The sequence below is a fragment of the Sus scrofa genome, chromosome 10 (genome assembly GCF_054392235.1).
Source record: "Sus scrofa isolate SSC_HxYL_T2T_F1_AM1 chromosome 10, Sscrofa_HxYL_maternal_Yorkshire_Landrace_v2.0, whole genome shotgun sequence".
Taxonomy (NCBI): Eukaryota; Metazoa; Chordata; class Mammalia; order Artiodactyla; family Suidae; genus Sus; species Sus scrofa.
The window spans coordinates 34942426-34965229 of NC_139392.1; positions in this window are offsets into that span (position 1 = coordinate 34942426).

Sequence of the window (22804 nt, forward strand, 5' to 3'; positions counted from 1 at the left end):
GGTGTGAAAGGGGAACTATGTCCCCTCTCTGAGTTGAGGCAAAGAGGGCCAGAGTATCAGAGGCTGCATGTACCCAGGTGCAAGGCCCTGGGCACTTCCATGAGGTTCAACCCACCTGTCTCCAACCCCATCTCTGAGCCTGAAGGCACAGCCAGGGAGCTGCAGAGGGACTCTGCTGGTGTCTGGCACCATCTGGTGGCCATGTGCTCTGAGACCAATGCTCCACTTTTCCTACTGTTTCCTAATACAGACCCCCTGTCCCCACTGGCCTTGGGGCATTTGCCAGCATGACTTCCTTAACCCTCTCCCTCTCAGTACACTGAGAAGCACTGCAGGTGGGGATAAGCCTATCTCAAGGTCTCCCAGGGCTCTCTCCCCACTCGAAACCACCCCACTCGCTGAAATCTGTGAGCCTTGCCTTTTTTTGTGTGTGTCTTTTTAGGGCAGTATCCTTGGCATGTGGAGGTTCCCAAGTTAGGGGTCTAATTGGAGCTGTAGCTGCCAGCCTACACCAGAGCCACAGCAATGCAGGATCCGAGCCGAGTCTGTGACTGACACCACAACTCATGGCAACATGGGGTCCTTAACCCACTGAGTGAAGCCAGGGATCAAACCTTTGTCCTCATGGGTGCTAGTCAGATTCATTTCTGCTGAAACACGATGGGAACTCCTGGCACTGCATTTCTAAACATTCATACTGAACCATCAGGAAAAGAACGAAAACAACCCTATTCACCACTGCATCCAAAAGAACAAGGAGTTCACACTGGGGTGCAAAGGGATCAGTGGCGCCTTGGGACCCCTGGGAGGCACGTTCCATCACAGAGGGTTAAGGATCCAGTGTTGGAGCAAGACAGCAGAAGCATAAGAGGACACGCTCACCCTCTCCCACAAACACATCAGAAAAACACATCTGCACGTACAATGACTCGCACAGAACATCCACTGCCTGCTGGCAGAGGAACCTAAACCTCCAAAAAGGGCAACTCTTGAGAGAACTGGGAAGAACCAAAGACAAAAAGAGAGGGTAAAGGAATCAGGGCGGGACTAGCATTCCTGAGAGGGAGCTCTGAAGGAGAAAAGGATCCCACCTCCTGGGAAGGCAGCTAACTGACAGGGAGATAAGCTGAGATGGAGGAATCTCAAAGTCACCACGAAAAGCACAGCAGCTGGACTGAGGAAGGCAAAGCAGAGTGAGAGCTGCATCTGAACCACTGGCCGGGACACCCCAGCCAGAGATGCGCAGACAGGGGCTGGGTGCTGAGACTCTGGCTCCAGAGGGGAGTCCTGGGGAGAGGACTGAGGCTGGCATGTGGGGACAGCCTGAGGGGCTAAGCAGCTGTGCAGCACAGGCTGAGGAGAGGAATGCCAGGGCAGAGGGAATCCAGGAGAAGGGCCAACCCACACGAGAGGCCAGGCACCATTGCTGGGGAAGGGAGGGGCATGGGTGGACCCAAAGGAAGCTCCAGGCACCAGAGCTGCCCATGCCCCAGGCTCAGAGGACCAGGTGGCTCTGTGCAGGTTCCCAGCAGGCGGTGAGAAGCCTCTTGCTCCTCGAAGGGAGACTGGGCACTTCTTCTGCAGGCTGCCAGTGGTCAGGCACCTCTTGTGTGGCCTAAGAGCATCAGGGGGCTGAGTGCTGTGTGGTGCCTCTTGCACCATCTACAGGCAGCAGGGACAGGCCTCAGCGGTTGCCTCAGAGGCCAGAGAGAAGCATGGCCTGCCACCACTGGGGACATGTGAGTGGGCTCCACCTGCAGTCACCTCAGGGGTTGGCAAAAAGAAGAGGGCACTGCACCCAAGCACCATACACTTTTGCTCTCACTCCCCTGGGAACACACCTGCCCTGCAGCTGCCATTGCCAAATGCTCTGGGCAGCACCCAGAGATGGTCATCTGTCCCTTCCCAAGACCCTACAACTAGGAGCAGCTGGCGCAGCACCTCCTGTGGGGGATAGGCAGAACAGGGTGCTTCTTGTATGGTCTGCATGTGGTGGGGGCAAACCACCACAGTTATCTCTGACTCCAGAGGCAGTCATGGCCCGCTCCCACTAGGGGTCCCTGAACAAGCACCACCTCACCTGTGGTTCCAATCACCTCAGAGGAGGGCATTGCAATTGAACACTGCTGCTGCTACTGCCAAATGCTCTGGACTCCTCGTAGATCTGCCTAGAGCTCATTACCACTTACTCGGACCCTGCAACTATGAGTAGCCTGTACCACATTCCTGCAGGTCCTTGCTGCTGTTTTGAACCCAATGACCAGGCACTGACTGCTGGCCCTACCCACTTCCTCCTTCTCCCTGAAAACACACTGAGTGTCCTGGAAATAACAGTCTGCTCACACCAAAGAAAGAGACAGAAACTATTCAAACTCGCACACCAAAAATAGCCACCCTCCCCCCCACAAAAAAAGAATACATAGAAGTAGCCTTGCAAGACTACAGTTTGGCTTCCCTAAACTCACAGACAAAGAAAAACATAAGCAAGATGAAGACGCTCAGAAACCAATCCCAGTTAAAGGAAAAGAGGAATTCACCTAAAGAAGTCAACAATGAAACAGACCTCTGAAGTCTGACAGACATTGAGTTCAAAAGGGAGATAGTGAAAATACTGAAGGAATTAATGCTGATCAAGGAATTAAGAGAGGATATGAATAGTAATGCAGATTCCTTTAGAAAGGAACTAGAAAATATAAGAAGGAGCCATGAAAAACTAGAAAATTCATGTGCAGAGATGCAAACTGAGCTAAAGGCACTAAAAAGCAGAATGAATGATGCAGAGAAATTAGTGACTTGGAAGACAGAATAATGGAAATCACCCAATCAGGACAGCAGACAGGAAACCAAATGAAAAAACATGAAAGCAATATAAGATATCTGTGGGATAATATAAAGCAGGCCAATCTACAAATAATAGGAATTCTAGAAGGAGAAGAAAAAAAGGGGGGATTGAAAATGTGTTTGAAGAAATGATGTCTGAAAACTTTCCAAATCTAAAGGAAACTGATATGAAGATACAGGAAGTACAGAGGGCCCCAAACAAGGTGAACTCAAACAGGCCCACGCCAAAACATAAGAAAAATGGCAAAAGTTAAAGATCAAGAGAGGATTCTAAAGGCAGCAAGAGAAAAGCAAAGCATTAATGATAAGCAAAGCCATAAGGCTATCAGCTATTTTTCTCTGTAGAAACCCTACAGGCCAGAACAGAGTGGCAAGATAGATTTCAAGGGCTGAGAGGAAAAAAATCTGCAACCTAGAATACTCTATCCAGCAAGAATATCATTTAAAATAGAAGGGAAAATACAGAATTTCTCCAGCAAACAAAAGCTGAAAGACTACAGCAATACTAAACCCATTCAAATAGAAATACGGAGGAGTTCCCGTTTTGGTGCAGTGGTTAACAAATCTGACTAGGAACCATGAGGTTGCAGGTTCGATCCCTGGCCTTGCTCAGTGGGTTAAGGATCCGGCATTGCTGTGAGCTGTGGTGTAGGTTGCAGATGCAGCTCGGATCCCGTGTTGCTGTGGCTCTGGCGTAGGCTGGCAGCTACAGCTCTGATTGGACCCCTAGCCTGGGAATCTCCATATGCCACGGGAGCAGCCCTAGAAAAGGCAAAAAGACAAAAAAAAAAAAAAAAGAAATACGGAAAGGGCATCTCTAAATAAACAAAAAAAAAAAAAAAGGAAGAAGAAATAGGATGGAAGGAACCATAATTGGAAAGCAATCCCTTAAGTAAGTCAGCATATAGATCTAAACATGAAGATGTTAAAAAAAGGACTTCAAAATCATACAATGTAGGGAAGGAAATTAAGAAAATATAGATTCTGTTTTTATTTTAATGAGGTGTTCGAGGCTATGTGACCATCAGGCTAAAGCAAGCAGATATAGGAAGGGGTTAAGAACATACTTTAACAACAGGGCAATCCAAATCAAAACTGAACATTACATTCACAAAACCTGAAAAGAAAAGTACTCAAACATAAAATAAATGGAAATCATGCAGCCAAAAAAGGAAGGGAAGAAAAGAGAAACATAGAATCAACAGGAAAACCAGGTAGAAAATGGCAATAAATACCTATCTATCAATAATCACCTTGGATTTCCTGTCATGGTAGAGTGGAAATGAATCTGACTAGGAATCATGAGGTTGCCGGTTCTATCCATGGCCTTGCTCAGTTGGTTAAGGATCCAGCGTTGCTGTGAGCTGTGGTATAGGTCACAAACACTGCTTGGATCCCACTTTGCTGTAGCTGTGGTGTAGGCCAGCAGCTACAGCTCCAATTAGACCCCTAGCCTGGGAACCTCCATATGCTGCAGATGCGGCCCTAAAAGTCTAAATAAGAATAGGAATAATAAGAATCACCTTAAATGTCAATGGACTGAATTCTCTGATCAAAAGACACAGAGTGGTAGATTGGATTAAAAAAAGCAAAAAGCATCCATCTGCTGTCTACAAGAGAGTCACCGCAGGGAAAAGGGCACATATAGTTTGAAAGTGAGGGGACAGGAAAAGATATCTCATGTCAATGGACAAGACAGGAGAGCAGGAGTTGCAATACTCATATCAGACAAAATCAACTTTAGAATGAAGGCCATAAAGAAAGACAAAGAAGGACAGCATTTAATGGTAAAAGGATCCATTCAAGAAGAAGATATTACAATCCTCTATATATATGCCCCTAATATAGGAGCATCTCGATACCTATAACAAATACTAAGAGACATAAAAGGAGAAATTTATGGGAATACAATCATAGCAGGAGACTTTAACACCCCACTCACATCAATGACAATCCTCTCGAGAGAAAATCAATAAGGCAACAGAGATCCTAAAGGACACACTTTAGAAACATTGGACTTAACATTATCAGGGCATTACATCCAAAAAAATCAGAATATGCATTCTTCTCAAGTGCACATGGAACATTCTCAAGGATCGATCACATACTGGGGCACAAAGCTAACCTCGACAAATTTAAGAGTATAGGAATTACTTCAATTATCTTCTCTGACCACAATGGCATGAAACTAGAAGTCACCCACAGGAAAAGAAATGAGAAAAAAACTTACTACATGGAGATGAAACAACATGCTACTAAAAAAACCTATGGGTCAATGAGGACATCAAGGAGGAAATTAAGGAGTTTCCATTGTGGTGCAGTGCAAATGAATCCTACTAGGAAAAATGAGGTCTTGGGTTCAATCCCTGGCCTCACTCACTAGGTTAAGGATCAGGTGTTCCTGAGAGCTGTGATGTAGGTCACAGATGTGGCTTGGATCTGGCATTGCTGTGGCTGTGGTGTAGGCTGGCATATGCCACAACATATGGCTCTAAAAACCAAAAGAGAAAGAAAGAAAGAAAGAAAGAAAGAAAGAAAGAAAGAAAGAAAGAAAGAAAGAAAGAAAGAAAGAAAGAAAGAGAAGGAGGAAATTAAAAAATACATCAAGACAAATGACAATGAAGACATAGCTACTCAAAATCTATGGGATGCCACAAAAGCAGTGCTCAGAGGGAAGTTCAGAGAAATACAGGACTTCCTCAAAAAAGAAGAAAAATCTCATGTTGACAACTTAACCCACCACCTAAATGAATTAGAAAAAGAACAACAAGCAAAACCTAAAGTCAGCAGAGGAAGGAAATCATAATGATCAGAGAGAAAATCCATAAAACAGACATTCAAAAAACAATAGAAAAAATCAATAAAACTAACACCTGGTTCTTTGAAACAGTCAACAAAATTGACAAACCTCTTGCCAGACTCACCAAGAAAAGGAGAGGAAAAAACCCAAATAAAGTCAGAAATGAAAAAGGAGACGTCACAACGGAAACTACAAAAATACCAAAAAAAAAAAAAAAAGAAAAAAACCATGAGAGAATACTCTCAACAATTATATGTCAACAAGTTTGACAAACTAGAAGAAACAGAAACCTTTCTAGAGACTTATACAGCCTTCCAAAACTGGATCAAGAAGAAATAGATCAACTGAACACCCTGATCACTAGAAATGAAATTGAGTGTGTCATAAAAACACTCCCTACAAATAAAATTCCCAGGACCAGATGGCTTCACAGGAGAATTCTACCAAACATACAAAGAGGAACTTACACCCACCCTCCTTAAACTTTTTCAAAAGGTTGCAGAAGAAGGAACACTCCCAAAGACATTCTATGATGCCACCATAACCCTAATTCCAAAACCAGACAGAGATACCACCAACAAAGAAAACTATAGGCCAATATCTTTGATGAATATAGACTTGAAAATTCTCAACAAAATTTTGGCCACCTGAATCCAACATATCAAAAAGATCATACACCACGACCAGGATGGATTCACTCCAGGTTCACAAGGATGGTTCGACATGTGCAAATCAATCAACATCAAACACCACATTAACAAAAGAAAAGTCAAAAACCACATGATCATCTCAATAGATGCAGAAAAATCATTTGACAAAGTCCAACATCCACTCACCCTAAAAATTCTTGCCAAAGTGTGTCTAGAGGGAACATACCGTAACATAAAAAAAGCCATTTATGACAAACTCACAGCAAATGTAATACTCGATGGAGAAAAGATGAAAGCCTTCCCACTCAAATCTGGAACAAGATGAGGATGCCCACTCTCGCCACTGTTACTCACCAAAGTATGGGAAGTTCCTAGCCACAGCAACCAGACAAACAAAAGAAATAAAAGGCATCCAACTAGGAAGAGAAGAGGTAAAGCTGTCACCGTATGCCTACAAAGACATGATACTGGATATAGAAAACCCTAAGGACTCAACCCAGAAACTGCTTGAACTGATCAACAAATTCAGCAAAGTAGCAGGATACAAGATGAACATTCAGAAATCAGTTTCATTTTCGGATACTACCAATGAAATATTAGAAAAGGAACACAAAAATACAATACCTTTCAAAAATACAATACAATACCCCACAAATCAAATGCATGGGAATACCACGGACCAAGGAGGTGAAACACACATATGCTGAGACCTAGAAAACATTAATCAAGGAAATTAAAGAGGATTCAAAGAAATGGGAAGAGAGTCCATGCTCCTGGGTTGGAAGAATTAATACTGTAAAAATGTACTCACTACCCAAAGCAATCTACAGATTCAACGCAATCCCTATCAAATGACCCATGACATTTTTCACAGAACTACAACAGACAATCCAAAGATTTATATGGAATCACAAAAGACCCAAAATTGCTAAAGCAATCCTGAGGACCAAAAACCAAGCAGGAGGCTTAACTCCCCAGACTTCAGGCAATATCACAAAGCCACAGGAAACAAGAAAGTGTGGTGCTGGTTCCAAAACAGACAGACAAACCAATGGAACAGAAGAGAGAACCCAGAAATAAACCCAGACACCTATGGTCAATTAATCTTTGACAAAGGAGGCAAGAATATAAAATGGGAAAAAGACATCTTTTCAGCACGTATTGCTGGGAAACCCAGACAGGTGCACACACATCAATGAAACTAAAACACATCCTCACACCATGCACAAAAATAAACTCAAGATGGCTTCAAGACTTAAATGTATGACAAGGCACCATCAAACTTCTGGAAGAGAACATAGGCAAAACATTCTCTGACATCAGCCTTACAAATGTTTTCTCAGGTCAGTCTCCCAAAGCAACGGAAATAAAAGCCAAACTAATCCAATGGGACCTAATCAAACAGACAAGTTTTACACAGCAAAGGAAACCAAGAAGACAACTTACAGAAAGGGAGAAAATAGTTTCAAATGATGCAACTGACAAGGGCTTAATCTCTAAAATATACAAACAACTTATACAAATCAACAGCAAAAAAGCCAATAGCCCAATTGAAAAATGCACAAATGACCTGAATAGACATTTCTCCAAGGAAGATATACAGTTGGCCAACAGGCACATGAAAAAATGCTCAACATCCCTGGTTATTAGAGAAATGCAAATCAAAACTACCATGAGATACCACCTCGCACCAGCCAGAATGGCTATCATTCATCAGTCCACAAATAACAAATGCTGGAGGGGGTGTGGAGAAAAGGGAACCCTCCTGCACTGTGGGTGGGAATGTAAGTTGGTGCAACCACCATGGAGAACAGTATGGAGGTGCGTTAGAAAACCACATAGAACTACCATATGACCCAGCAATCCCACTCTTGGGCATATATCTGGACAAAACTTTTCTTGACAAAGACCCATGCACCCACATGTTCATTGCAGCACTATTCACAATAGCCAAGACACGGAAAAATTCTAACTGTCCAGCAACAGATGATTGGATTAGGAAGAGGTGGTAAATATGTACAATGGAATTCTACGCAGCCATAAAAAGAACAAAATAATGCCATTTGCAGCAACACAGTTGGAACTAAAGACTCTCCTACTAAGTGAAGTAAGTCAGAAAGAGAACAAGTACCATAAGATATCACTTGTATCTGGAATCGGATATATGGCACCAATGAATCTTTCCACAGAAAAGAAACTCATGGACTTGCAGAATAGACTTGTGGTTGCCAGGGGGGAGGGGGAGGGAGTGGGATGGATGGGGTGCTTGGGGTTAATAGATGCAGACTCTTGCCTTTGGAATGGATAAGCAATGAAATCCTGCTGTGTAGCACTGGGAACTATATCCAGTCACTTATGATGTAGCATGATAACGTGAGGAAAAAGAATGTGTGTGTGTAACTGGGTCACCATGCTGTGCCGCAGAATATTGACAGAACACTGCAAACTAGCTATACTAAAAATAAATAAAAATCATTATATATATATCCAGTGTTGCCACAGCTGTGGCATGGGTTGCAACTGTGCTCAGATCTGATCCCTGGCCCAGGAGCTCCACATGCCACAGGGCAGCTAAAAAAGGGAAAAAAGGAACAAAAGAATACATTTAACCAAGGACATGAAAGACTGAAACACTTTCAGACAGTGATGAAGCCCCTGAAAACTATGACACACATAAATGGAAAGATACCTTGTGCTCTTGGAAAAATTCACATTGTTCAAATGTTCATTCTGCCCAAGGAAATGAACATGTGAATGCCAGCCCCTCCCCAAATTCCAACAGTCTTTTTCCCAGAAATAGAGCAAATCCTCCTACAGTTTGTGTGGAGCCACAAAAGACCTCAAGGAGCCAAAGCAACCCTCAGAAAGGACAAGAGGCCGGAGGCATCTCCCTGCCTGACTTCACTCTATGTTGTGAAGCTACAGTCACCAACAGAGTGTGGAACTGGCTCAAAAACAGGTGCCTGGCCCAGAGCAAGAGGACAGAGCCCAGAATTCAACCCACACTGAGCGGGTCAGTGTGTTCACGACAAAGGGGCCAAGGCCACGTCGTCCCCACAGGAAGTGCTGCTGGGAAAACTCAACACCACATACCATGTAAAGACAGTGGACACCATCCATACCACACACACAATGGACCAAAAAACCCCAGCTTTCAACCCAGAGCCCCTCTTGCATCCTCTGAAGGTGGACCCCCCCTCTGGTGCACATGGGAAGCTAAAAGCTTCTGCTCACCTTTTCCTCCTGTGCCACCCAATTGGCAGGAAACCTGGCTCCCATCAGTGTAGACACTGCCCCTTGATGTCCTAAAGCTGAAAGCCCCTGAAGTCTGAAGAAGACAGAGCTCTGACAGCAGAGATGCCACCAATCATCCCAGCAAAGCAGAAGCCATGGGCCCAAGGAGCCTCAACTCCCTTCATTTGTGCAAAGCAGGGTCCTCCAGGACCGCACCTGCCCCGTGGGTGCCACCACGGGAACTCCTAGAGTATTTGGTTTGGTCTGGTTTTTTTAGGGCTGCAGAAGTTCCTGGGCTAGGGGTCAAATGGATTTTGTAAAATTAAAGATTTCTCCTCTGTGAAAGGCCTTACTCAGAAAATCAAAAAGCAAGTCACAAACCGAGAGAAAACTATTTGCAAACACATACACAACAAAGGATTTGTTTCAAAATATGCAAAGAATTCTAACAAAACAACACCATTAAAAACAGAGAAAGCTCTGGAGTTCCCTTCATAGCTCAGCAGTTAATGAACCTGACTAGGATCCATGAGGATGTGGGTTCGCTCCCTGGCCTTGCTTAGTGGGTTAAGGATCTGGCATTGCTGTGACCTGTGGTGTAGGTTGCAGACACAGCTTGGATCCTGCACTGCTGTGGCTATGATATAGGCTGGCAGCTGTAGCTCTGATTTGACTCCTAGCCTGGGAACATCCATGTGACTTGGGTGCAGCCTAAAAAGAAAAAAGGAAGAAAGAAAACCATCCCCAAGAAATAGAGGTATCAAGAAAGCTGATTTATAATAGAGACAGCACTCTGCAAGTGGGTGGGGAAGGATGTTCACTTGAATAAACAGGGCCAGGATGGATGGTCACCCACATAAGAAAACTAGTATTACTGGAAACCTAACACAGTCCCACCTAAAAGACCCCTCCTACACCACTGCAAGAATAAGTAGGAGATGGCGTTCCTGTCATGGCACAGTGGTTAGCAAATCCAACTAGGAACCATGAGGTTGCAGGTTTGATCCCTGGCCTTGCTCGGTGGGTTGGGGATCTGACATTGCTGTGAGCTGTGGGTGCAGGTTGCAGATGCAGCTTGGATCCCATGTTGTTGTGACTCTGGTGTAGCCAGTGGCTGCAGCTCTGACTGGACCCCTAGCCTGGGAACCTCCATATGCCCTGGGAAGCAGCCCTAGAAAAGGCAAAAAGACAAAAAAAAAAAAAAAAGAAAGAATAAGTAGGAGAATATCATGATGACCTCAGGGCTGGGGGAGGGGACACAATGTGATACTATTTACAGTGTAGCAAAAATAGAGTGCAGAAATGCTTAGAGTAAAAACAGCCTCATGCTGACAGTTGCTGGATTTTGACAAGATGCCAAGTAAATCAAAAGGTAAGAGAGGAGTTTCTGTCATGGCTCAGTGGTTAAGGAACCTGACTAGCATCCATGAGGTTGTGGGTTCGATCCCTGGCCTGGCTCAGCAAGGTAAGGATCCAGTGTTTCGGTGAGCTGTGGTATAGGTTGGAGATACGGCTCAGGTCTGGTGTTGCTCTGGCTGTAGTGTAGGCCGGTGGCTACAGCTCCGATTAGACCCCTAGCCTGGGAATCTCCATAAGTGGCAGGTGTGGCCCTAAAAAAAAGACAAACCACCAAAAAAAAAAAAAAAAAGTAAGGGAAAGGGGTGCTGAAACAAATATATATCAGTGCAAAGAAGTGAAACTCAACCCCTACCTCATTCCATATGCAAATATGAATTTGAGACAAACACCTAAATTTTAAAAGTAACACGAGCAATTCTCATTGTGGTGCAGCGGAAACTAATCTGACTAGGATCCATGAGGATGTGGGTTCCATCCCTGGCCTCACTCAGTGGGGTAAGGATCTGGCATTGCCGTGAGCTGTGGTGTAGGTCGCAGAGACGGCTTGGATCCTGTATTGCCATGGCTGTGGTGTAGGCCGGCAGCTACAGCTCTGATTCAACCCCAAGCCTGGGAACCTCATATGTCACAAGTGTGGCCCTAAAAAATAAAAAATAAAAAAATTAAAACAAAAATAAAAGTAGCACTATGTTTAGCACAGCAAAGGAAACCATCAACAAAATGAAGAGACAGCCTACTGAATAGAAGATATTTGCAAACCATTTAAATGACAAGGGGTTAATATCCAAAATATGTATGAAGGTCATATAACTCAATAGCAAAAAACCAAATAACACAGTTAAAAATGAACAAAGGGAGTTCCCATTGTGGCTCAGCAATAATGAAACCCAACTAGTAATCATGAGGTTGCAGGTTCAATATCTGGCCTTGCTCTGTGGGTTAAGGATCCAGCGTTGCTGTGAGCTGTGGTGTAGGTTGCAGACACAGCTCAGATCTTGCAGTGCTGTGGCTGTGGACTGCAGCTGCAGCTCAGATTTGACCCCTAACCTGGGAATTTCCAAACACCATGGGTTTGGCCCTAAAAAGAAAAAAAAAATCAAAGAAGACATTTCTCAAAAGAAGACATACATATGGCCAACAGGTACATGAAAAGATTCTCAACATCACCAGTCATCAGGGAAATTCAAACCAAAACCACAATGAGATATCACCTCATTTCTTGTGGTGAGGATGTGGGGGAAAGTGAAACTCTGTACACTTAGTGGGAATATAAATTGGTGCAGCCGTTACATAAGTTCCTCAAAAAATTAAAACTAGAACTAACAGGAGTGAAATAAAGACCCGGTGGCTCTGCAGGTTAAGAACCTGACTAGCATCCATGAGGACTTGGGTTCAATCCCTGGCCTCACTCAGTGGGTTAAGATCCAGTGTTGCTGAAAGCTGCAGCATAGATTGCAGGTACAGCTTGGATCCTGAGTTCCTTTGGCTGTGGTGTAGGCCGGCAGCTGCCGCTCCAAATAGATCCCTAGCCTTGGAACTTCCATGAACTACAAGTGCAGGCCTTAACAAAAAAGACTAAGTTATGATCTAGCAGTTCCACTTTTCAAGATGTATGTGTCCAAAGGAATTGAAGTCAGAATCTCAAAAGGATATCTGTACCCCTATGTTCACTGCACCAGAGTTCAGAATGCCCAGATGTGGAAACAATCTAAATGTCTATTGGCAGAAGAACAGAGAAAGAAAATGTGATGTATAAACACATACAATAAAGTATTCTGCAGCCTTTAAAAATGTGGAAATCCAGGAGTTCCCATCGTGGCTCAGCAGTTAATGAACCCAACTAGGATCCATGAGGATGTGGGTTTGATCCCTGGCCTTGCTCAGTGGGTTAAGGACCTGGTGTTGCCATCAGGTGTGGTGTAGGTCACAGATGCAGCTCAGATCTGGTGTTGCTGTGGCTGGGATGTAGACCAGCAGCTACAGTTCTGATTCGGCCCCTAGCCTGGGAACCACCATATCAGTGCAAAGAAATGAAACTCAACCCCATACCTAATTTTAGGTGCAGCCCTAAAAAGACCAAAAAAAAAAAAAAAAAAAAAAAAACCTGAAAGGAAAAAACCCTATGTAAAATCTTATCCTAAATTCTATTTTTTGCATCTCAAAAGCTGAAGAGGCAAGATAGGATATCATCTGGTCATCTTCTTTTCTTAGTGAAAGGCTACAACTACAGTTCATGTAATGCTCAGCTAAGCATGGTGAGGGGATGGAAGAGTGAGAAAGAAATGAAATATATTCTTAGTAATGGAAAAAAAAGAGAGAAGAAAAGTCAACTTCAGAGGCCCTTTGAGCCATTCTGGGCCTTGGAAAGAACTGGAGATTCGAGGAGCCATTTGGGGTGAGTACAAGACACAGCCAGCAGCTGGGGTGACTGCAGCCTGGGCAGGGTAGGGCAGGATGGGGGCACTCCCTCCTCATCCATTTGAGTCAGACTGATCATTCATTTCCAATCTTCTGGGTTTGAGAGAAAAGGCTGGAAAGCTGGCTTTCCAACTGTATCCCTGCCTCATCCAGAAGCAGGTGCTTGTTATGAGGCTGGTGTGGTGAGCAGTCCCCATTCAAAGAGAACGGTGATTGACAAGCAGGGTCTCCTGGGAGGGGTGTCTAGGTGCTGCTACCTCTGAAGAGCCCACTGGGCCCCTATCCTGCAGCATTGAGGTCTTTTCTCCTTGATTTCAGAGGAATCCCTGCTCTCTGATAAACCTTTAAGCCACATTTTCTATGAGACACAAAGACCCCAGTGGAGTCTTCCAAACATGGTAAAGACTTTCACAGGATGAGAAGGTTCTAGTCACTTTTAGCTTTCCATCCTCTGCACCACTCCAGGACGGAAGAAAGCTGTGTACAAACTAGTTTCCCTTGGTCCTTCTGATTTGATCCCAAACTTCAGAATCTGCCAATCATGATCCTGGGAAGAATCAGCCACAAATGTAGGGGGGGAGCTAACATATGAGACCCAACTTATTGGCCAATTACACCCAGGTGGGGACTGGCTTGAGCTTGCAGTTTGGGCGAGGGTTGGTTCATCCCTAAGCCTTGCTTTCCTCTTCCTGGCAACACATCCTTCTGGTCAGGTCTCTGCTCCAAGAGTGAAGAAATGACAGAAACTTCTCTAGTCTCACCTGGAAGCCTGGATGAGAGGTGAGGAGGGCAGAAGCTGGACAGAGCCAAACTCCAGGACTTTTGTCTCCCCTCTGGAGGCTGCTGCATGTATGTACAAGGAGATTGAAGTGGATGGGAAAGGGCAGGGAGTCATCTGGAAGTGGCATTGGTGGAGGCGGGAAGGGGGCAGGAGGACCCAGGACCCACTGCCTGCCATCTCCACAGAGCTTCTTGGGCCCCAGCACCATGCGGCACTGCCCGTAAAAATGTTTCTTGGATGCTGTGTCCTTGATCCTCCTGAGCCGCTTCCTCCAAGAGAAAAATGCAGAGCATCCTAAGTACAGTTTATCCATGGTGAGTTCCAGAGGTGGAGCTTGGACTCCTAACCCTAACCCTTTGGGGGTGGGGGGTGGGTATATTTTCAGTTACACAAACAGTCTAAAGTCACCATGGAAGTTCTAAGAGGAATGCTGTTGAAGAATCAGGAGAGGGTTAGAGAAAAGATAATAGTGAACTAGCCTTGAAATATGTGTCGGGTTTGAATAAAGGTGAGGAAGACAAGGGGGCATTTTCCATGTGCAGAGAGCAGCCAAGGCCATGCTGTTTGGTGGGGTTGGCCCATGGGCAGCCTGCCTAGGTGAGGTCACATCCCTCTCCAGAGCCAGAGCGGTTGTGCAGAGCGCCTGCGTGGGGGTTGCGTGCGTGCCATGGCGTCCGAGGGGGTTGCGTGCGTGCCGTGGCGTGCGTGGGGGTTGCGTGCGTGCCGGGGAAGGGAGCCCCCGGAGCGACTGCTGAGGGACACCGCGGCAAGCCAGCATGGGTGAAGGAGCTGAGGGCGTGAGCAGGGCTGCAGCGGGCAGGTCCAAGGTAGGTTTGTGTTTATCTTTTTGAGAAGGGAAGAGGGTGCCTAGGATGCTTGGGAAAAGGGGAGGGAAGTTCCCAGGAAGTGTTTGGGGGAAAGGTGCGTGGTTGGGGAGGGACCGGCTTCAGTGCAGGGCAGGTATGGGGGTTGAGTGCAGGAGGGTTAGCTGCGTGGAGGGGAAGGGAGCTCAGAGGGAATGGGGAGGGCCACCGCGAGCGTGGGGGAGGGAGGGTGAGGATGGCAGCGGAGCCCCAGCTGAGAGGTTGAAGTTAGGGTTAGTTTTGAGAGGCAGGAAGAGGGTGGATGGGATCCCTTGGAAAAGTGGAGGCGAGGTCCTAGGAAGGGTTGGGCCTGTGCGAGTGCGGGGAGCGTGGAGGCGGGCAGGCACCCCTTGCCCCCCGAGCGTGCGTGGGGGTTGCGTGGGTGCAGGGGAAGGGAGGCCGGAGGGAATGGAGAGGGACACGGAGAGCCTGGGGCCCTGCGGGGAGGTTGTGAGGGGCATTCTAGGGGATAGGTTCAAGGTAGGTTTTGGTGGCTGCTGCGGTGGTGGTGGTTTTTGTTGTTGGTTTTTGGTTTTTGGTTGGTTGTTGTGAAGGGGGAAGAGGGTGGAGGATGAGGACCCCTTAGCACATGGGAGCGGAAGGATGTCAGGAAAGGAGCCCAGAGGGGTTCGTGTGGGAATGGGCCAGGGCAGCTGGGAGGGGCTTGTGGGTAGTGCCTGAACAGAGGGGAAGGGAGAGCTGAAGGGAGTGCTGAGGGCCAGGGGAGCAGGGGGGGACTGAGGTAAGGCTGTCAGTGGAGTTCCAGCAGACAGGTTCAAGTGAGGTGTTTTTTGTTTTGGTTTTTGGCTTGCTGTGTGTGTTTGTTCGTTTGATTGTTTGTTTGAGAAGGGGGTAGAGGGGTGGGTAGGTTGGATGCCTTTGAGCTGATGGGGAAAGTTTCCAGGAAGGGGGGGGGTGTGGGTGGGGGCAGAGAGGGGCGAGGGGGGCGGGGACGCTGTTGTGCAGAGCGCCTGCGTGGGGGTTGCGTGCGTGCCGTGGCGTGCGTGGTGGTTGCGTGCGTGCCGTGGCGTGCGAGGGGGTTGCGTGCGTGCCGGGGAAGGGAGCCCCCGGAGCGACTGCTGAGGGACACCGCGGCGAGCGAGCATGGGTGAAGGAGCTGAGGGCGTGAGCAGGGCTGCAGCGGGCAGGTCCAAGGTAGGTTTGTGTTTATCTTTTTGAGAAGGGAAGAGGGTGCCTAGGATGCTTGGGAAAAGGGGAGGGAAGGTCCCAGGAAGTGTTTGGGGGAAAGGTGCTTGTTTTGGGCGGGAGGAGGGTGGCGGGGAGCGGCTTGGGGGCGGCGCAGTCGTGGGGGTTGTGTGGGTGCAGGGGAAGGGAGCGCGCAGGGACTGTGGAGGGCCACCGCGAGCGTGGGGGCGGGAGGTGAGGATGGCAGCGTAGCCCCAGCTATGTATAGATTTCTAAGGTATCTCCAGACTCTTCTCCATAGTGGCTGTACCAGTTTACATTCCCACCAGCAGTGCAGGTGGGTTCCCTTTTCTCCACAGCCCTTCCAGCACTTGTTCTTTGTGGTTTTATTAATGGTCATTCTGACTGGTGTGAGGTGATATCTCATGGTTGTTTTTTTAATTTGTATTTCTCTTATAATCAACGATGTTGAGCATTTTTTCATGTGTTTGTTGGCCGTCTGTGTATCTTCTTCGGAGAAATGTGTATTCAGGTCTTTTTCCCATTTTTCCATTGATTGATTGGTTTTTTTGCTGTTGGGTTGTATAAGTTGCTTATATATTCTAGAGATTAAGCCCTTGTCAGTTGCATCATTTGAAACTATCTTCTCCCATTCTGTAAGTTGTCTTTTTGTTTTGGGTTTCCTTTGCTGTTCAAAATCTTTTCAGTTTGGTTAGGTCCCATGGGTTTATTTTTGCTCTAATTTCTATTGCTTTGGGAGACTGACCTGAGAAAACATTCATGATGTTGATGTCAGAGAGTGTTTTGCCTATGTTTTCTTCTAGGAGTTTGATGGTGTCCTGTCGTATATTTAAGTCTTTCAGCCATTTTGATTTTATTTTTGTGCATGGTATGAGGGTGTGTTCTAGTTTCATTGCTTTGAATGCAGCTGTCTAGGTTTCCCATCAATGCATGCTGAATAGACTTTCCTTTTCCCATTTTATGTTCTTGCCTCCCTTGTCAAAGATTAATTGACCATAGGTGTCAGGGTTTATTTCCGGATTCTCTATTCTGTTCCATTGGTCTGTCTGTCTGTCTGTTTTGATACCAGTACCACACTGTTTTGATGACTGTGGCTTTGTAGTATTTCTTGAAGTCTGGGAGAGTTATGCCTCCTGCTTGGTTTTTGTTTCTCAGGATTGCTTTGGCGATTCTGGGTCTTTTGTGGTTCCATATAAAATTTTGGATTGTTTGTTCTAGTTCTGTGAAAAATGTCATGGGTAATTTGATCGAGATTGCAATGAATCTGTAGATTGCTTCTGGTAGAATGGCCATTTTCACAATATTGATTTTCCCAATCCAGGAGCATGGAATATCTTTCCATTTCTTTACATCTTCTTTGATTTCTTTGATTAAGGTTTTATTGTTCTCGGCATATAGGTCCTTTACCTCCTTGGTCAGGTGTATTCCGAGGTATTTGATTTTGTGAGGTGCAATTTTAAAAGGTATCGTACTTTTGTATTCCTTTTCTAATATTTCATTGCTGGTATACAGAAATGCAACTGACTTCTGAATGTTAATCTTATATCCTGCCACTTTGCTGAATTTATTAATCAGTTCAAGGAGTTTTGGGGTTGAGTCCTTAGGGTTTTCTAGGTATAGAATCATGTCATCTGCATACAGTGACAGCTTTAACACTTCTCTTCCTATATGGATGCCTTTTATTTCTTTTGTTTGTCTAATTGCTGTGGCTAAGACTTCCAAAACGATGTTGAAGAGCAGTGGTGAGAGTGGGCATCCCTGTCTTGTTCCAGATTTGAGTGAGAAGGCTTTCAGTTTTTCCCCATTGAGTATTATGTTTGCTGTGGGTTTATCATAAATGGCTTTGATTATATTCAGGAATGTTCCCTCTATACCCACTTTGGCGAGGGTCTTGATCATGAATGGATGTTGAACTTTGTCAAATGCTTTTTCTGCATCTATTGAGATGATCATATGATTTTCGACTTTTTTTTTGTGAATGTGGTGTATGATGCTGATTGATTTACGTATGTTGAACCATCCTTGTGAACCTGGGATGAACCCTACCTGGTCATGGTGTATAATTTTTTTGATATGTTGTTGGATTCGGTTGGCTAAGATTTGGTTGAGAATTTTTGCATCTATACTCATCAATGATATTGGCTGATAGTTTTCTTTTTTGGTGGTATCTCTGTCTGGTTTTGGAATGAGGGTGATGGTGGCATCATAGAATGTCTTTGGCAGTATTCGTTCTTCTTCAACCTTTTGAAAGCGTTTAAGGAGGATGGGCACCAATTCCTCTTTATATGTTTGATAAAATTCGCCTGTGAATCCATCTGGTCCTGGACTTTTATTTGTAGGGAGTGATTTTATGACCTCTTCCATTTCATTTCTAGTGATGGGTCTGTTCAGTTGGTCTGTTTCTTCTTGATTCAGTTTTGGCAGGCTGTAAGATTCTAGAAAATTGTCCATTTCTTCCAGATTGTCAAACTTGTTGCCATATAGTTGTTCATAGTATTCTCTTATGGTTTTTTGTATTTCTGCAGTATCCGTTGTGATTTCTCCTTTTTCATTTATAATTTTGTTTATTTGGGTTCTTTCTCTCCTCTTTTTAGTGAGTCTGGCCAGGGGTTTGTCAATTTTGTTCACCGTTTCAAAGAACCAGCTCTTGGTTTTATTAATTTTCTCTATTGTTTTTTGAATCTCTATTTTATTGATTTCTTCATTGATCTTTATAATTTCCTTCCTTCTGCTGACTTTAGGACTTTTTTGTTCTTCTTTTTCTAATTCGTTTAGGTGGAGGGTTAAGTTGTCCATTTGGGATCTTTCTTCTTTTTTGAGAAAGGCCTGTATTGCTATAAATTTCCCTCTGAGCACTGCTTTCGCAGCATCCCATAGATTTTGAGAGGTTGTGTCTTCATTATCATTTGTTTCAAGGTAGTTTTTAATTTCCTTCTTGATTTCTTCATTGACCCATTGGTTTTTAAGTAGCATGTTGTTTAGTGTCCATGGAGTAGGTTTTTTCTCTTTGCTTTTCCCATGGTTGATTTCTAAGTTCATGGCATTGTGGTCAGAGAAGATACTTGAGATAATTTCTATGCTCCTAAATTTATTGAGATTCGCTTTATGTCCCAATATGTGATCGATTCTTGAGAATGTTCCATGAGCATTTGAAAAGAATGTGTATTCTGATTTTTTTGGATGTAGTGTCCTGAAGATATCAATGAAGTCTAACTTTTCTATTGTTTCCTTTAGGATCTCTGTTGCTTTATTGGTTTTCTGTCTAGAGGATCTGTCCATTGATGTGAGGGGGGTGTTTAGGTCTCCTACTATGATTGTATTCTCATCAATATCTCCCTTTATGTCTGTTAATATTTGTTGTATGTATCTGGGTGCTCCTATGTTTGGGGCATATATGTTGATGATAGTAACATCCTCTCCTTGGATGGATCCCTTAATCATTAAGTAGTGTCCTTCTTTGTCTTTCTTTATGTCTTTTGTTTTAAAGTCTATTTTGTCTGATATGAGCGTTGCGACTCCTACTTTTCTGTCATGTCTATTGACGTGAAATACTTTTCCCCACCCTTTCACTTTCAATCTATATGTATCTTTTGTCCTAAGGTGAGTTTCTTGTAGGCAGCATATTGAAGGTTTTTGCCTTTTTATCCACTCAGCCACTCTGTGTCTTTTGATTGGGGCATTCAGTCCATTGACATTTAAGGTGATAAATTGATAGATGATTATTTATTGCCATTTGAACCTCGTGTTCCAGTTGATTCTATGGTTCTCCATTCTTCCTTTCTTTTTTTTTTTTTTTTTTTTTTTTTTTGTTGGATGGTCTCCTGTTATTATCTGCTTGAGTGTATTTTTTTTTTCATTTTTTGTAAATGCAATATTTGGTTTTGGCTTGTGGTTGCCCTGTTTTTTAAGTATGCTAACCCCTTCCCATAATTGTGTGTTTTAGCCTGATGGTCCTGTAAGTTCAAACACTTCATTACTATATTAAAAATTAAGAAGAGAGACATACATACAAACAAAAAGGGTTATTTACCTCCTAACATCCCTTGCCCACATTTTGTGGTTTTGATGACTCTTTTATTTTTTTCTTTTTAATTTTATTTTGTTTGAAGTATGTTCATGATTAAATCTGTATGCTGGCTTATTTGAGTGACTGCTCTCTGATTGCAATTTCCTCAGTCCTAGTTCTTCCTCTTCTTCTTCTTCTTTTTTTTTTCTTTTCTTTTTTCTTCCCTTTCCTTCCTTTTTGGTTTAGAGAAGCTCTTTCAAAATTTCCTTTAACCTGGGTTTTGTGTTGCTGTATTCTTTAAGTTTTTGTTTGTTGGGAAAAATTTTTATTTCCCCTTCTATTTTAAATGATATTCTTGCTGGATAAAGTATTCTAGGTTGCATATGTTTTCCTTGTAGCACTTTAAATATCTCTTGCCATTCCCTCCTGGCCTGTAGTGTTTCTGTAGAGAAATCAGCTGATATTCTTATGGGGGTTCCCTTGTAGGTAACATTCTGTTTTTCTCTTGCTGCCTTTAGGATCCTCTCTTTATCACTAACTTTTGCCATTTTTATTATGATGTGTGTTGGTGTGGGTCTGTTTGGGTTCAGTTTGTTTGGGGCCCTCTGTGCTTCTTGTATCTTGAACCCATTATCCTTTAGATTTGGGAAGTTTCCATCGATAATTTCTTCAAATATATTTTCCATTCCCTTATCATTTTCTACTCCTTCTGGAATTCCTATTATGCGTAGATTGGCCAGCTTTCTATTATCCCATAGGTCTCTTATATTGCTTTCCAGTTTTTTGATTCGGTTTTCTGTCTGTTGACCGGATTGAGTGATTTCCATTATTCTATCTTCCATATCACTGATTTGTTCTTCTGCATTATTCATTCTGGTTTTTACTGCCGTTAGTTCAGTTTGCGTCTCTGCAAATGAATGTTCTAGTTTCTCTTGGCTCCTCCTTATATTTTCTAGTTCCTTTCTGAGGGTATCTGCGTTACTGTTCATATCTTCTCTTAATTCCTTCAGTATTTTCCCTATTTCTCTTTTGAACTCCAGGTCTGTCAGACTGCAGAGATCTGTTTCATTGTTGACTGTTTGAGGTGAGTTCTCCTGTTGGTTTGACTGGGGGTGGTTTCTCAGCTTCTTCATCTTGCTTGTTGTTTTCTTTCTCCTTTTGGAGTTGTACTCTCCGTGATCGGGTAGTGTTTGCCTTGTCACTACCGTGGAATATTTCCTGAGGGCTGGCGTTGTTGGTCAATCTTTTTTAAGGCAGTGTGGCTTTTCTGGAGTGTTGATGGGGCTAACAGTGTTTCTTTGAAGCAATGGAGGACTTCCTGAGGGCAGACAGGACTGGGAGGTCCACCCCACGATGGTAGCAGATTTCACTTGGTCATGCAGAGCTTGCTCTGGTGTTTTTAGGCTGTGGGGTTCTTGCAGGGAGTTGGCGGTGTTGGGCAGCTGCTCTTCAGGGGTGCATCACCCCCTGGGGGCTGGAGAAGCTATCTGGGTCACTGAGAACCTGAGAGGCTCTTCCCTAGGGCAGCCCAACTCAGAAGGACAGCCTGAGGATGTAGGTGAATCTTTTCACAGTCTGGCTGAGCTTGTTGCAGCTTTTCTGGGCCGCAGGGGCCCTTCCAGGGGGCTGGTGGTGCTGAGCAGTTATTTCACAGGAGTGGGGCATCCCCTGGGAGCTTGGGCGGGTAGCAGGGCCCTTGGAGACCCAAGAGGCTCCTCCCCAGGGCAGCCCGACTCAGAAAAACCATCTGAGATCTTTTCCCAACTCGGCCAGGCTTGTTGCAGCTTTTCTGTGCTGCAGGGGGTGCTGCCTGGAGCTGGCAGTCCTATGCAGCTGGTCCACTAGGTCTCAGCACCCCCTGGGGGCTTGGGCGGGTAGCAGGGCCCTTGGAGACCCAAGAGGCTCCTCCCCAGGGCAGCCCGACTCAGAAAAACCGTCTGAGATCTTTTCCCAACTCAGCCAGGCTTGTTGCAGCTTTTCTGGGCTGCAGGGGGTCCTGCCTGGAGCTGGCAGTCCTATGCAGCGGGTCCACTAGCTCTCAGCACCCCCTGGGGGCCTGGGCGGGTAGCAAGGCCCTTGGAGACCCAAGAGGCTCCTCCCCGGGGCAGCCCGTCTCAGAAAAACCGTCAGAGAATTAGGCCGATCTATTCACAGTCTGGCTAGGCTTGTTCTAGCTTTTCTGGGCTGCAGGCCTTTTCTAGGGTGCTGGTGGTGTTTGGTGCTGCTCTGCAGAAGTGTAGCCCCTCCAAAGGGCAAGCAGGCCTGTGCAGGGACAGCCCCTGTGGTGGTAGGCTTCAGGCAATTGTTGAGACCAGCCCTCCTGGATGGCAGGTTGCCCCAGGTCCAGCGAGAGCATAGGGGGTGGTGGGGGCGGGGGGGATGCACTGGGAAGCGCAGCTTTCTGCTAGCTAGCGGACCTGTAAGCTTGCTGTGGTGTGGGGGGTATTCTATGGGGACCCACCCCTTCTTCTCTCCCCTCCCCAGCACGGGTGCAGACCAGGCTCTTCTCCCAGGTTCCCTCTGAGGCGGCTTTCCACTTCCCCGCCCTTAGAGTATTGCTCCCTTCCTCTGCGACAGCTTTGTTTTCTAGTCTCCCAGGCAGTCTCTGCCCCTTCAAATGGTTTAGAGACCTCCCAAGCAGTTTCCGCTCTGCCCCGCCCCCTAGCCCGGGGACTAATCTCTGGA